Here is a 13,763-nt window from a genome sequence, read left to right on the forward strand (position 1 = left end):
TTAGAAATGAGTAGAGTTCAGATTCTGTGCAACTCCAAACGCATCATTGACATAGCATAGCGTAATTGGTTTGGGTCAAGAGCGAAAATTTTATCTTCTAAGCATTCAAGAAAAAAGTTGGCTAAGTTAGATGATAGGGGCTGAGCCCACTGCTGTTCCTTCCTTTTGCTTCATATCCATAATACACCAGCTCACCATCCATCCCAAAGATATGGCATCATAAAATCTCTAGTATCCAGAGCACAAAAGATTTGTTTTTCTAAAGAATCTCTAAAGCAAGAATTGGAAATTATCAAAGAAACAGCCTTGCTAAATGGATATAATCCAATAATAACCCAAAAAATATTTAACCACTCTCCTACAAATCAACTCATGCAAGAAGCTCACAGGCTCCTATACTATATATTAAAGGCATCTCTGAACATTTGGTAAAAATTATAAAAAAATATCAACACATTGCTACTTACAAACCCATCAACCAAATTCACATGCTACTTTCTCCGAAAGACAAATTCTCACCAATGATGCTACATGATACTTCATATAGTGTATATATGAAGTATCATGTTCGTATAACTTTTATTACTTTGAACAAACAGGAAGATCTATAAATAAACATATCTCTGAACATCAAGACCACATCTGACTTGCACAACATGGAATCGAAAATGTCAATCACAGGATCCAATGGCAAAATGCTAAGCTACTACATAGATCCATATATAAACATGAACATTTATATAAAGAAAGTGCTGAAACCTTACTTCATAGACCTAATCTTAATCAGAATGACTGTCTCACTATCCTAAAATTTGGGAAATTGTCATCCTCAATTGTATTAAATAATTATTTGCTATGTTAAGGGGATAAAAATCCCTTATTGTTTCTGGGTAGTGACCTCTCCTCATAATGTAAAACAGTACTACATCTCCTAAGAGCTGTGTGTTTTTACATTATGAGAAAATATCAAGAATAGTGAGGGATCTTGCTCCACATTTGCAACGAGTTGCTGTGGTGTGGCACTACCAAGTGGTCATTTACGCTTGGATTCGCCGACAGTTCGTCGGCATGAAACGTTCAGATCGTAGTTTCGCTTACTGGCTCATAAACAATAAGGGATTTTTATCCCCTTAACTTATCAACCTCGCCAGAAAAAATAGCTGTTTGGCTTTTCATCATAATTATTTGCTATATTTTAATTTCAGCCCAATAGTTTTAATCCATGAACAAGTGACTGTATATGTAGAGGGCATGCACACTACTGTTTATTGAATTCAATTCCTTCTGTTGTTCGATAGTTGTACTGATACTGATGATCTTATGATACACAAGATGAAATATTTACATAAGAAAAAGAGTTATTTACTGTGGTATACATGTTATTCTAAAGTTATGGATACCCCACAGGTTTCACTATATATATATATATATATATATATATATATATATATATATATATAAAATTATTAACTACTGCCTGCCTGAGTTGAGCACTGTCAGCGAATAACTGATATTCCCAGAATCATTATCTTTTGACTGCTGTTGCTATTAGTGGATGAAAGTATCCAGGATACCAGTATTAGCATCTGAATCAGAGATAAGGTATTGGTTGAAAGTTACTATTCTTAGCTGGGGGCCATTACAGGCTACCCTTGTTCTCCAAAGTGTTCTATGTCTGTAGATCTGAGTTCAGGAGGCTGGTTTGCCTGTTTTGAAAGATAAAAAACCTGAGTTTCCAGGAGGAAAAACATGCCCAACCTCCTAATGAAACACACTACACTCACCTTTAGTCAAAAATATCTGGAATCGAACCAGGGTCTTTACGACCAAAGGCTTTGTCCATTCTGACCGAGCTACGGAGGCTCTCTTTTCACTGCTGAGAATATAGAAGCTAACCAAATTCTCCTTGCTTTATTTTCTTTTATAATTTAAATCAAACATAATATGTAAAACTTTAGGTGTCCCCCCCCCATTCAGGATTAACCAAAACTGTCACACGATAAATTGCCTTATTGAAAATCTTGCTCAGTATTTTTATACTGTACTGAACTTATGTATCAACTGCATCAAATTTCAAAATTTAGTCATGATATGATATTTTCAAAACAAGGTATAATACACACAGGACATCAACATTTGTCACACATTTCTTCTCTCTACCCTTCTCTTCAAATGTCTGAACATGCATTGCAATACCTTCTGGCATTTTTGTGTGTATGTGGGAAGAACCAGGGTTGGGAGGTGCCTTCCTTTAAGTCTGGGGGGGGGGGGGGGGTCACCAGGTGAAGCACATCCCATTTTTTGGTGATTGCTCTAGATCAGTGGTTCTTAACCTGGGGTGCGAGAAAGCATTTCCAGGGGTGCGAGAGAAGTTTCTAAATTTTCGATGGAAACTACTGTCTGTGAGAAACTAGTGAACGCCACGTTGACTTTTGGGACCCCACTCCTACCCTCTCTACCTCTGCTTCAGTGCATCGCACTTACCAGCACATGCAGTACAATAAGAAACTGGTTGATATGCGCACGTGTTTGCATACTCTGAGTACGAATGTTAACGAGGTGGTTTGATTCTTAACCTGGGGTGCGAGAGAAGTTTCTAAATTTTCGATGGAAACTACCGTCTGTGAGAAACTAGTGAACGCCATGTTGACTTTTGGGACCCCACTCCTACCCTCTCTACCTCTGCTTCAGTGCATCGCACTTACCAGCACATGCAGTACAATAAGAAACTGGTTGATATGCGCACGTGTTTGCATACTCTGAGTACGAATGTTAACGAGGTGGTTTGATGCAGAAACGAATACTAATTTTCTTTAATTTACCAACATTAATCAGTGACTAAAGCCCATACCAGATACGATCAATCAATTACATAAATGTTTTCTGCAAATTTTGAAAAATTATAATTATTATTTTATTGATTGTAGTAACCCTCGTTATGTCGAAAAAATGCCAATGGAAAGATGATTATGTTGCTTATGGATTCACTTGTACGCAAAGACCACAATGCATTTTATGTTGCAAAATATTTTCAAGCTCCAATCTTAAACTGTCAAGTTGTTAGAGCATTTCAACAATCAGCATGGTTGAATCTGCAGGACATACTCTTAACATCTTGAAGTATAAGAAGGCATGATTTGATACCAGTGGTACTATCACAAAATTTGACGTTGCGGCAGTTCGAAAGTCCTTGTTAGAAGCTTCATATCAAATGGCATATCTGTGTGCTAAGAAAAGAAAAGGTCATACAATGCTGAGGAATTGGTAAAACCATATGCACTTGAAATTGCAAAAACTGTATTGAGTTCTGAAGCACAAAGGAGAATTCAACAGATTTCGTTATCGAATGATGTGATTCGATCGTGCATCTCAGTGTTGATATTTTACTGCAAGTAGTAGAAGATATCAAAGCCAGTCCTCTAAAAGTAAGTATTCAACTGGACGAGTCAACTGATGTTGATAATTGCAATCAGTTGTTGGTATTTGTGCGATACATTAAGGAAAAAGAAATGTGGGAAGAATTTTTATTTTGTGAGCCACTGGAATTGACAACAAAAGGAATTGATGTTTTCAATCGTATTAGAAACTTTTTTTTGAAACATCAAATACACATTGAATGTGATAGGCTCAATTTGCACTGATGGTGTCCCTGCAATGTTGTGCAAAAATTCTGGATTTTTTTCATACATCAAGACAGAAATACGGCAAGTTACAATGTTGTAACTTGCCGTATTTCTGATGTTGCACCGTCATGCACGTGCATCGAAAGCTTTGCTAGAGAATTTAAAACACTTAACTACTGCAGTAAATGTAGTCAAGTATATCCGAGGACGAGCGCTTAATCACTGTATCTTTCATGCTTTGTGCGAAGAAATCAGTGCTGTTCATATTGTGCTTCTTTATCACACTGAAGTACGGTGGCTCTCCAAGGGCCGCATGCTAAGCAGGGTTTTTGAATTGCGCAAGGAAATTATACAGTTTCTTACTAACCAAAATTGAAATTTAGTTAAAGCGTTTGAAAAAAGACAAGCAATACTTCGACTAGCCTACTTAGCAGATATATTTAGCCACCTGAATGAATTAAACACATCAATGAAGGATTTGGTAAGAACATAATAACAGCTAGTGAAAAATTATCTTCATTTATTGAAAAACTAAAAATTTGGAAACGTAGAATTGAAAATAGGAATTTTGCAAACTTTCCTTTGCTTGATTCAATTGTTCTGGAAAATGAGAAAATAATAATTATACCTGAAATTGCAATACACCTCCAACAACTGAGTGAATCATTTCATGGATACTTTACCACAGGAAATATTAGCAAAGTTCAGAGATGGATACTGGATCCATTTCTATTTGACCCAGATTTGATGGATGACAGCTATTTAATAAAAGATGATCTTATTGAAATACGAACCAATGCATGTATTCAAATAGAATTTGAAAAACTGGACTTAGAACAATTCTGGTGTACACAGTTAGAACCTTATCCACAGCTAGCAAAAGCAGCATCGCAGACACTTTTACCATTTGCCAACACCTACCTGTGTGAAATGGGATTTTCATCACTTTTGCACATAAAAACAAAAGCCAGAAATTGCTCAAATGCAAGTGATGACTTATGCGTGGCTCTTTCAAAAAAGAGCCTCGCTTCAAAAGTATTATTATGAATAAACAACAACAACATAGCCATTAAAAATTGAGATATTGTTTTGTATGTATATGTAAATATATATGTTTATTTTTCAATAAATAAATTATCTTGCAATAGATGTAATTTCCTAAATAAAGAAATAGAAACACATTTTTCAAGGGGCGCAAGAACTTATTTTTAGATTAAAGGGAATGCCGATCACTAAAAAGGTTAAGAATTAAACTTTAATGCTTTATGCAAACATTAAGCAGAACTGCTCATCATGTCTGACCTGTTTACTGCTTATGTTATTCTATTACATAATGGGGATTAATTATTGGCTGATCAGTCTCTCTCTCTCTTTTTCTTTCCTGATGATTTCATGCAATTTTTATGAATTATGGTTAGCATGCACACTTCCCATTATTCTTATTATCCCTGGGTAAACACAGACCGACTGCCATATTGGACAGGAGATTTGAAGAGAAGTAAAGGGGGGGGGGGGGAAGAAATATGCATGACAAATGTTGGTGTCTGCAGGCATGCAGAGATATCTATTGTACATAATTCAGTTAAATTCAAACACTTTTCTGTCTTTCTGCTAAGTGAAAAAGTACAAATATTTTCCTCCTGACAGCAGAAAGACAGAAAAGTGCTTGAATTTAATTGAATTATGTACATAATAGATGTCTCTGCATGCCTGAAAAATTAAAATGTGTTTAAAAGTTCTTTCAGTCAAGATTTGTGCACTTGAGAATACTGGAACTGATTAAGAATGCCATTTTTAAACTGCAGGGGTGCTTAAGGGTCAAAGCTGTATAACTGAGAGGAGACCTCCACATAGCCTTTAAAGGAATGCGGAGAACCGACCAGGGCTTCTGACCTAATGTCCAATCCTCACCTTCTCGTGGTGCACCCTGTTGGGTATCTACTTTGATACTGAACGAACGAGGATGGGCTGGCAATTTGGGATTTAGCCGACCAAATTGTATTCTTATTGGTTAAACCAAAATAAAAAATGATGGTACAACATGACAAAATTTCATGCCGGCTGGGGCGTCGCCCGGTTAAACAAGGCCCCCGTTGTTTTTGCCAGGGAACCAGGGCGAACAGCGAAAAGTCAGCTACTGGAACAAATCTGAAAACAAACCCCAACTCAACATCACCAGAGTTAAAGATCGGTACTATCAACGTAAGAAGCCTGAATGGCAAAGAAATGGAGCTAGCTGAGGAAATAGATAAGTACCAGATTGACATAATAGGGGTGACTGAAACAAAAAAGACCAAAACTGGTGAGATCTTTCTGAGCAATAAATACAAAATGTTATATTCAGGCAATAACAATCAAGGAAAAGAAGGAGTAGCCATAATATTCAACACAAAATACGAGGCTAATCTTCTTGAATGGCAGTCAGTCTCAAGTAGAGTAATGTGGGCAAATATGAGAATGGGGAACTGGACAATGAGACTTATTTGTGCCTATGGTCCCACAGAAGGTTCTACTAAGGTAGAAGTGGAGGAATTTTTTGAGGCTTTAGAAAAAGCAACTGACACAATGAAAAAGGAAAAGTTGGTCCTTGTTGGGGATCTAAATAGTAGAGTAGGAAATGATTGTGAGACATACAAAAATATTTTGGGAAAATTTGGAGAAAAGAGCAAAGCTAATAATAATGGCAAATATCTGTTGGATTTCTGCTCAGGACATGGACTGGTTATTACTAACACCATGTTCCAACATAAAAATGTGCACAAATTCACATGGAGAGAAGAGGCTAGGAATAAGAAAAGTCTCATTGACTATGTTATTGTTGATAGTGATGTTTTCTCCCTGGTGCAGGACACCAGAGTGTACAGAGGATTTGAAATTGGAAGTGATCACTATTTAGTCTTGAGCAGGATAAAATTGAATTTCATATTGAAAAGAATAACATGTAAGAAAGTTTTAAAGCGAATAAAAGTTGAGCAGCTCTCAGATGTAAACTGTAGACTAAAATACAGAAATATTATTGAAAAGAAAATGAAAGAGTTTGAGAACAGGAATCAAACCTTGGAGATTCAGTGGCAAACTCTAAAGGAAACATTGATTGATTCTGCCAGAGAGGCATGTGGTGAGGTTGTGTGCAAAGATAAAAAAATCAGAACTCCCTGGTGGACACAGGAAGTTAAAGAGGCAGTGAAGGAAAAGAAGAAAGCATATCAAAAGTTCCTGGCAAATAAGTCAGCTTTTACTCTTACAGAATACAGAGACAAATGTAAGAAAGCTAAACAGTGTGTAAAACTAGCTAAACAAAAGTCATGGGAGGACTTTGGCAAGAATATAGAAAATAAATATCAAGAAGGTGGCAAAATATTCTGGAGGTTGTTGAAGAAGCTTAGGAATGGAGGAAAGAGTGCTGTAAAAGGAATTAGAGATGATAAAGGTGAAATGAAAACAGGAGAAAAAGATATCCTTGAAGTATGGAGTAATTACTTTGAAAAACTGCTAAATGAAACAAGCAGTGATGACAGCACAGTGATAAAAAACACTGACCAGGCATGCAGTCAGGAATACATATCCATACTTGAAATAGAAAAAGCCATCAAAGGCTTGAAATGTGGAAAGGCAGCAGGAGTAGATGATATTCGACCAGAAATGCTGAAGTATGGTGGTATAAGAGTCTTACAGTGGCTGCACTGCATAGTTCAGAAAGCCTGGACAGAGGGACGAATTCCCGATGATTGGAGTAGAGCTCTCATAGTACCCATATATAAAAAGGGAAATAAAACTGAATGTGAGAATTACAGAGGTATTTCCCTACTGAGTGTTCCTGGCAAGATCTATGCAAGTATACTTGAGAAGCGGTTGAGAAGAATTGTGGAAGAAAAGCTTGGTGAAGAACAAGCTGGATTCAGGCCAAATAGAGGCTGTCAGGATCAGATCTTCACTTTACGACAAATAGTCGAGAAAGCATGGGAATATAACAAAGATCTGTATTTAAGTTTTGTCGATTTGGAAAAGGCATATGACAAGGTGCCAAGAGAGAAGCTATTCAATACGCTGCAGTTATATGGTGTCAATGGGGCATTATATCAAGCAATACTTAGTCTTTATTTGAGTTGTGAGTCTGCAGTTAGAATTGAAGGAAGTACAGGAAGATGGTTTAATGTTAAATCTGGTGTGAGACAAGGATGTACGTTATCCCCTCTGTTATTCATTATCTATATGGATCACATTATGAAGGAATGTGGTATTAAACCTGATATCAAAATTGGAGATGTTAATGTCAGCTCTTTGCTTTATGCGGATGATGTTATACTTCTAAATAAATCCGCTACAAGTCTGCAAGATTCTCTGACTAAATTGAATAGCTGTTGTAATAGATATGGTATGAAGGTCAGCAATAAAAAGACAAAGACAATGAAAATAGGCAGAATCATTGAAAATGTCAACTGTGTTGTGAACGGAAAACCTGTGGAACAAGTAAAACATTTCAGCTACTTAGGCACAATTTTTACTGAAGATGGTAAACTAAATATAGAAATAGACAACAGAATCAGCAAAGCTGGTATCGTGGGAAGTCAATTGAATAAATTCATATGGAATAAGAAAGAAATTAGTCGGAACACTAAATTAGCTGTATACAAGACTGTGTTCAAACCAATTTTAACTTATGGATCTGAGAGCTGGGTCAGAAGTAAAACACTTGACCAAAGACTAGAGACCGCAGATATGAGAGTCCTGAGAAAGATTAGAGGCGTGAACAGATGGCATCAATGGCAATATCATATTAAAAATGAGGATATTAGGAAAGAACTTGACATTGTCAGCATCCAGGAATGCGTTAGCAGAGCTAATCTCAGATGGTATGGTCACTTAAATAGAATGGGAGAGGAAAGATTAGCAAAACAAGTGTTCTCTGCCAGGTTGGCAGGAAAACGACCCAGAGGAAGACCAAGATATAGGTGGATTGATACGGTACAAAGTGCCTTAGACGATAGAAATATAAGATCTGATAATGTTGGAGTCTTGACAAGTAACAGACTGATTTGGAGGAAAATTGTAGATAGGAAGTTAGTAATGATGTAATTTTTTCATGTAGTACTGTCATATCCTGTACACCCCTTGAGGGTACATGGCAGGAATCTGATGATGATGATGATGATTTTTAAACTGCTCGAAATAACACAAGCTTTAACAGTAAAAAGGTTAAAAGTACAAATTAAAAAGCATAAACCCGTGTACAGAACCCTGTAGCATACCACTGGTGAACTACTTCTCCAGTGGTATGATTTTCTCCATGATATAAATACTTTTAGATATCTATATCAGCTAACCTCTTTATCCATGTCACTAACTTGATATTCCATTTGCTCCAGTTTACATAATAGGATTCAATATCCTCTCAAATGCCTCTGCAAAAGTCTAGAACCATCATAGCAATCACTTATTATTTATTTATTTAGCATTCAGCACATCAGTACAATACAGAATAAACAACATATGAACGTGAATATAACATAAAAACTACAATTGCATGTCTAAGTTTCTGATCCATTCTAGTGCTGATGGTGCAGCTTGGAGAAAATCAGACCAGTCGCCTTGATAAGCATACAGGCTGCATTCAGCAGTGATGTGATTATCTGTTCATTTAGGAGCACTGCATTAACACCAAGAAGAAGATTTTCCCCATTTAAATAACAAGTCTGCACATATTCCATGGTTTGTATAAGGGTGTAAGTGGAGTATCAATTAGCTTTGTGTGTGGACTGAGCCAAACAGGTGAATAATATTCAGCTACAGAGAATACCAGATCAAGAGCTGGCAAGCGTAAGGTTGAAGCAGAAGATATCCAAGAAGATCTTCTATCATCAAGACTCGTGATAATGTTATTGAAAGTGTTGATTTTAGATGCTGTATTTACAAGGTGTATCCTGAGGATAAACGTAAGGTCCAATGTGACACCTATATATTTGGGAAACTTGTTATATCATGATGTAGTACCATTTAAGGTGACCTGAAATTCTATGCTGGCAAGCCTATTGTTCAGATGGAAGCAGGATACTTCAGTTTTATCTGCATTAGGAATACTCTCTATTTCTTAGAATAATCCCTATTGTTCCTAGATCAGATGAGTTTTAGAGTTTCTTCCGTATTTTTAAATGTTATCTGCATAACAGAATTTTCTGGCTTATGTATCAGGAAGGTCTAAAATATGCAGATTTAAAAGGAGAGGGGCTAACACTGATCCCTGTCGACTGAACACTGTCTACTTATTGTAGACAGTGAGTAAATTACTAAAAGAAGACGTCCCTTTCATAAAGCTATGCTGTTCCACACAGAGATCATATTCCTATCCACTCATTCTTGAATTCAACCATTATCTAACTTTTCAATATCTTAATCATCACTCATGAGATACTGAATGGTCTATAATTTTCTAATACTGCTTTGATGCCTCCTTTATGTAATGGAATTTTCCTATCCTTTTTTTTCACTCCCTTAGGACTCCTTGTAACACTAAGACAAACAGCATGATAAGGTTGCCATTTCTCTTCCATTTTTCTTGTAACATATTGGTCAATATTCCATTCAATTCCATGGTTGTATTTATATAAAGATTTCTTATTACCCTAAACACTTCAAGTTGAATTCAATAAGAGTCTGATGTGATAGTATGGATGCTAAAACAACTGAACTGGCTATGTCTTTGATTTGGTTATATACTGGTAATTTGAGTTTCGGCACAGGGTAGATTCCACACCTGTGAAATCTACCCTGTGCTGAGATATTGCATGATAATTGCAGAACGGTGGTGCCAAGATTGATGTGTCAACAATTGGTATTATTTGGATTGGAGGTGAAGATTTTTGAAAATTTGGTACGAGCGCACATACAAAAAATGGACTAACAGAACCTATACTCATCAATGAACAGTGGATTTACAGGGAAGGTAATGTTTAAGTAACTTGCTCCTATTTTATCTCAGGGATTCAGTCTTGATCCATTGTTATTCAATCTTTACATTAATGACAATGGTAAGGATTCAAGGAGACTGATGATGCAGAGATAGGCAGAGAAATCAGGAACAACTGAATGTAGCACTTCCAGAATAATTTGAATATTCTCGAACTGTGAGCAAGTGAAAATGACTATCAGTTTAAATGTTAGTATATGTAAAGCTATGCACTTTGGTGTGATGAGATACCCAATAGCATATACTAACAGCATCATGTTAGAAGAAATTAATCAGGTTAGAGATCTTGGAGTTTTAGCAGATTGGAAGTTGAAGTTCAGGGGCCACATAGCAAAGACAACAAATTATTATTATTATTATTATCATCTCGGGTAACTGCAAGGAGTCGACAGACTCATCGAGGGAGGCCCTAAAATCATGTCAAGAGCAATCTATTCGACATTCACACAGTATGTATCATACCTCATCTTGAACTCATTCACAGTCATAGCATACACAACAGACTCTGGCAGCTTATTCCACCCATTCACCACTCTCCGAGTAAAAAACCTAGTTCTAACACTCCTGCTAACCACACTCTTGCCTGGCTTCCATGTATGGCCCCTAGTCCTCCCACCACCAATCCTATTCTCAAAAATAACTTCTGGATTAATCCTATAGAAACCCCTTCAGTAATTTGAAAGTCTCAATCATATCACCCCCTTTTCCGCCTATCAACCAATTTTTGCAACCCACAAATCTTCAACCTGTTCTCATAAAGGTCATTCCACAGACCTGCTATCATCTTGGTCACTCGTCTCTGGATCTTCTCCACCTCCTCCCCATCAAGAAGGAACCCTGGTGCCCATATCTGGGCACAGTAGTCTAGATGGGGACCTTATCAAGGCTCGATATAGAGGAACAATAACTTGTTTGTCTCTGCTTGTTAAAGTATTTTTCAGCAAACAAGTGATTGGATGAGCTGTTTTGGCCACTTTTGCAATGTGCCCCCTAAACTTCAACTCCCAAATCCTCCCAAAACCAACACTCCCAAATCCCAGGCCTCAATCTCCTGGAGTACGGCTCCACCAATGTGATATACTGCTGCTAATCTTTTCACTCCAAAATGCATAACCTTACACTTTGCCACATTAAATTGACATCCATTTTCCCTTGGACTCAACGCTTGAATAAACCACTCTCTGGTATCTCTCCATCAACCACCCTCCAATCCATCTCACCAACCCTATATCCATCCCCATCTGCTCCAGTTTACTGATTAGAGTAACATGTGGCATCCTGTCAAAGGCCTTGGCAAGGTCCAGTAGAATCATTGTAAACCCATTACCTTAATCCAGTTCAGCCATCACTGTGTTATAAAATGTGAGCAAGTTACTGAGGCATGATCTACCTTCACAAAACCATGTTGTACCCCATACAGTATCCCATTTTCATCTATCCAGTCCTGTATTCTTCTCTTGACTAATTTCTCCAAGACATTGACAACGATTCCTGATATGCTAATCGGTCGGTAATTTACAACAGCAGTCTTGGAATCTCCTTTATGCAGTAGAACTATTTTCCCCTCTTTCCACCCTCTCGGGACTAATCCAGACCCGAGGCTCAAATTAAACAAAATGGTCAAGGGTACTGACAATTCTTTAGCCGCTTCACGTACAACACGAGCTGGTATACCATCCAATCCCACAGATGTATTGACATTGAGGTTTTGCAATAGACTACTCACCTCCACTTCATTCCCCACAATTCCCGTATAATCTATTGGTTCATTCATTTCTGCAATGTCACCACCTGGAAGATATATTCTTGCAAAGTGCTCGCTCAGTAATTCAACTATATCAGCTGATTCGGTTACCTCCCTACCATCGGCATTCTTTAAAATCATTCTGTCATATACATGTTTTCTTTTACTTGCAACATATCGAAAAAACTGCTTAGGATTCTCTTTAGCCTGCATGGCCAATGTTCTTTCTTAATCCTTTTTTGCTTTTCTTACCACACTCGTTACCCTTCTGGCCTGCGCTTTATACCTTTCATATGCCTGCAGGTCACCTTTCTCCTTGAATTCCCTCCATAGTTGTTTCTTTTTTTGCAGCTCAAGCTTAATGGTGTTATTCATCCATTTAACCCCTACTTGATTAATTCGGACTCAAGGTATACAGTCAGCCATTGCTTCATGCAAACACTTCTTTACCGCCTCCCATGCACTATCAACTTCTAGCCCTTGCAGTTGTACATGCCATGGCACTGAACCAATCAATCTCCTAAGCTTGTCATACTTCCCAGCCCGATAATTCCACATGTACCCTGTCCTAATTGTAAAATCAACACCTTTAGCCACCTCCCAAGTCAAGACCCTATGATCACTCTCACCAATTGGTGGCAACGTGGTCAAATTCGTTAGTCAAATTCTTAGATACAATTACCAGGTCAAGTACTCTCTGACCCCTAGTATTTTCCATTACATGCTGTCGCAGATAGTTATCCCTTAATAACTGCATAAAATCCAATTCCTTCCTCCAATGTGTCCTCTCCTCCTTCCAATCAATGTTACCATAGTTGAAATCTTCCATAATAATTATCCTCCTTCCACTCATTTCTTCTATTTGCTTATGCATACTATCTCTACCATCTATTCCAACACCTGGTCTATAGCAGCACCCAACTGTATATTTAGTTCTGCTAATTTCAATCTCACACCAAATAGCCTCAAATGTGCTCTTTTCTCTATCCTGCAGTTCCACTTCTATTCTTCTTGGCTGTAGCTCATCAGCTATCATCAATAACACTCCTTCCCCATTTTATTCTCTCTGTCACTCCTGAACACACTATACCCATCACATTCAATCCCACTAGCTCTGTCATCTTCTGTCAGACATGTTTCATTAATGCCAATAACCTGTGGTCTGGAAGTGCCAACCAAGGCCAAAAATTCTTCCCTCTTGTTCCTAATATTTCTGGTATTTGCATACATGAATTGAAGAAGCTGATTTGTCCCAACCCTATTTTGATGCCTTATACTAACTATCCCATTCTGATTCGTGGTCTTTCCTACTCACTTGGGCATATTACACACATTCACACACTCAACTGTCTCCCTAAAATCTTCAAATCTACTCCCCCCCCCCCCCCAATAACTCTAGTTTCCCTGGTTATGTAACTTCACTTCCACACAT

At 37.5% G+C, this 13,763-nt stretch overlaps 1 protein-coding gene across 1 annotated transcript in view; it reads right to left on the reverse strand.

Annotated features, from left to right (window-relative positions):
* The window catches only part of LOC150098329 (high affinity copper uptake protein 1-like), a 101,877-nt gene that overhangs the window by 23,809 nt on the left and 64,305 nt on the right, over positions 1-13,763 (reverse strand). The gene's annotated exons all lie outside the window — the stretch shown is intronic.

Source organism: Typopeltis vanoorti, chromosome 15 (assembly GCF_054136105.1).
Source record: "Typopeltis vanoorti isolate ZY-2024b chromosome 15, IOZ_Tvanoo_1.0, whole genome shotgun sequence".
In the NCBI taxonomy this organism is placed as follows: domain Eukaryota; kingdom Metazoa; phylum Arthropoda; class Arachnida; order Uropygi; family Thelyphonidae; genus Typopeltis; species Typopeltis vanoorti.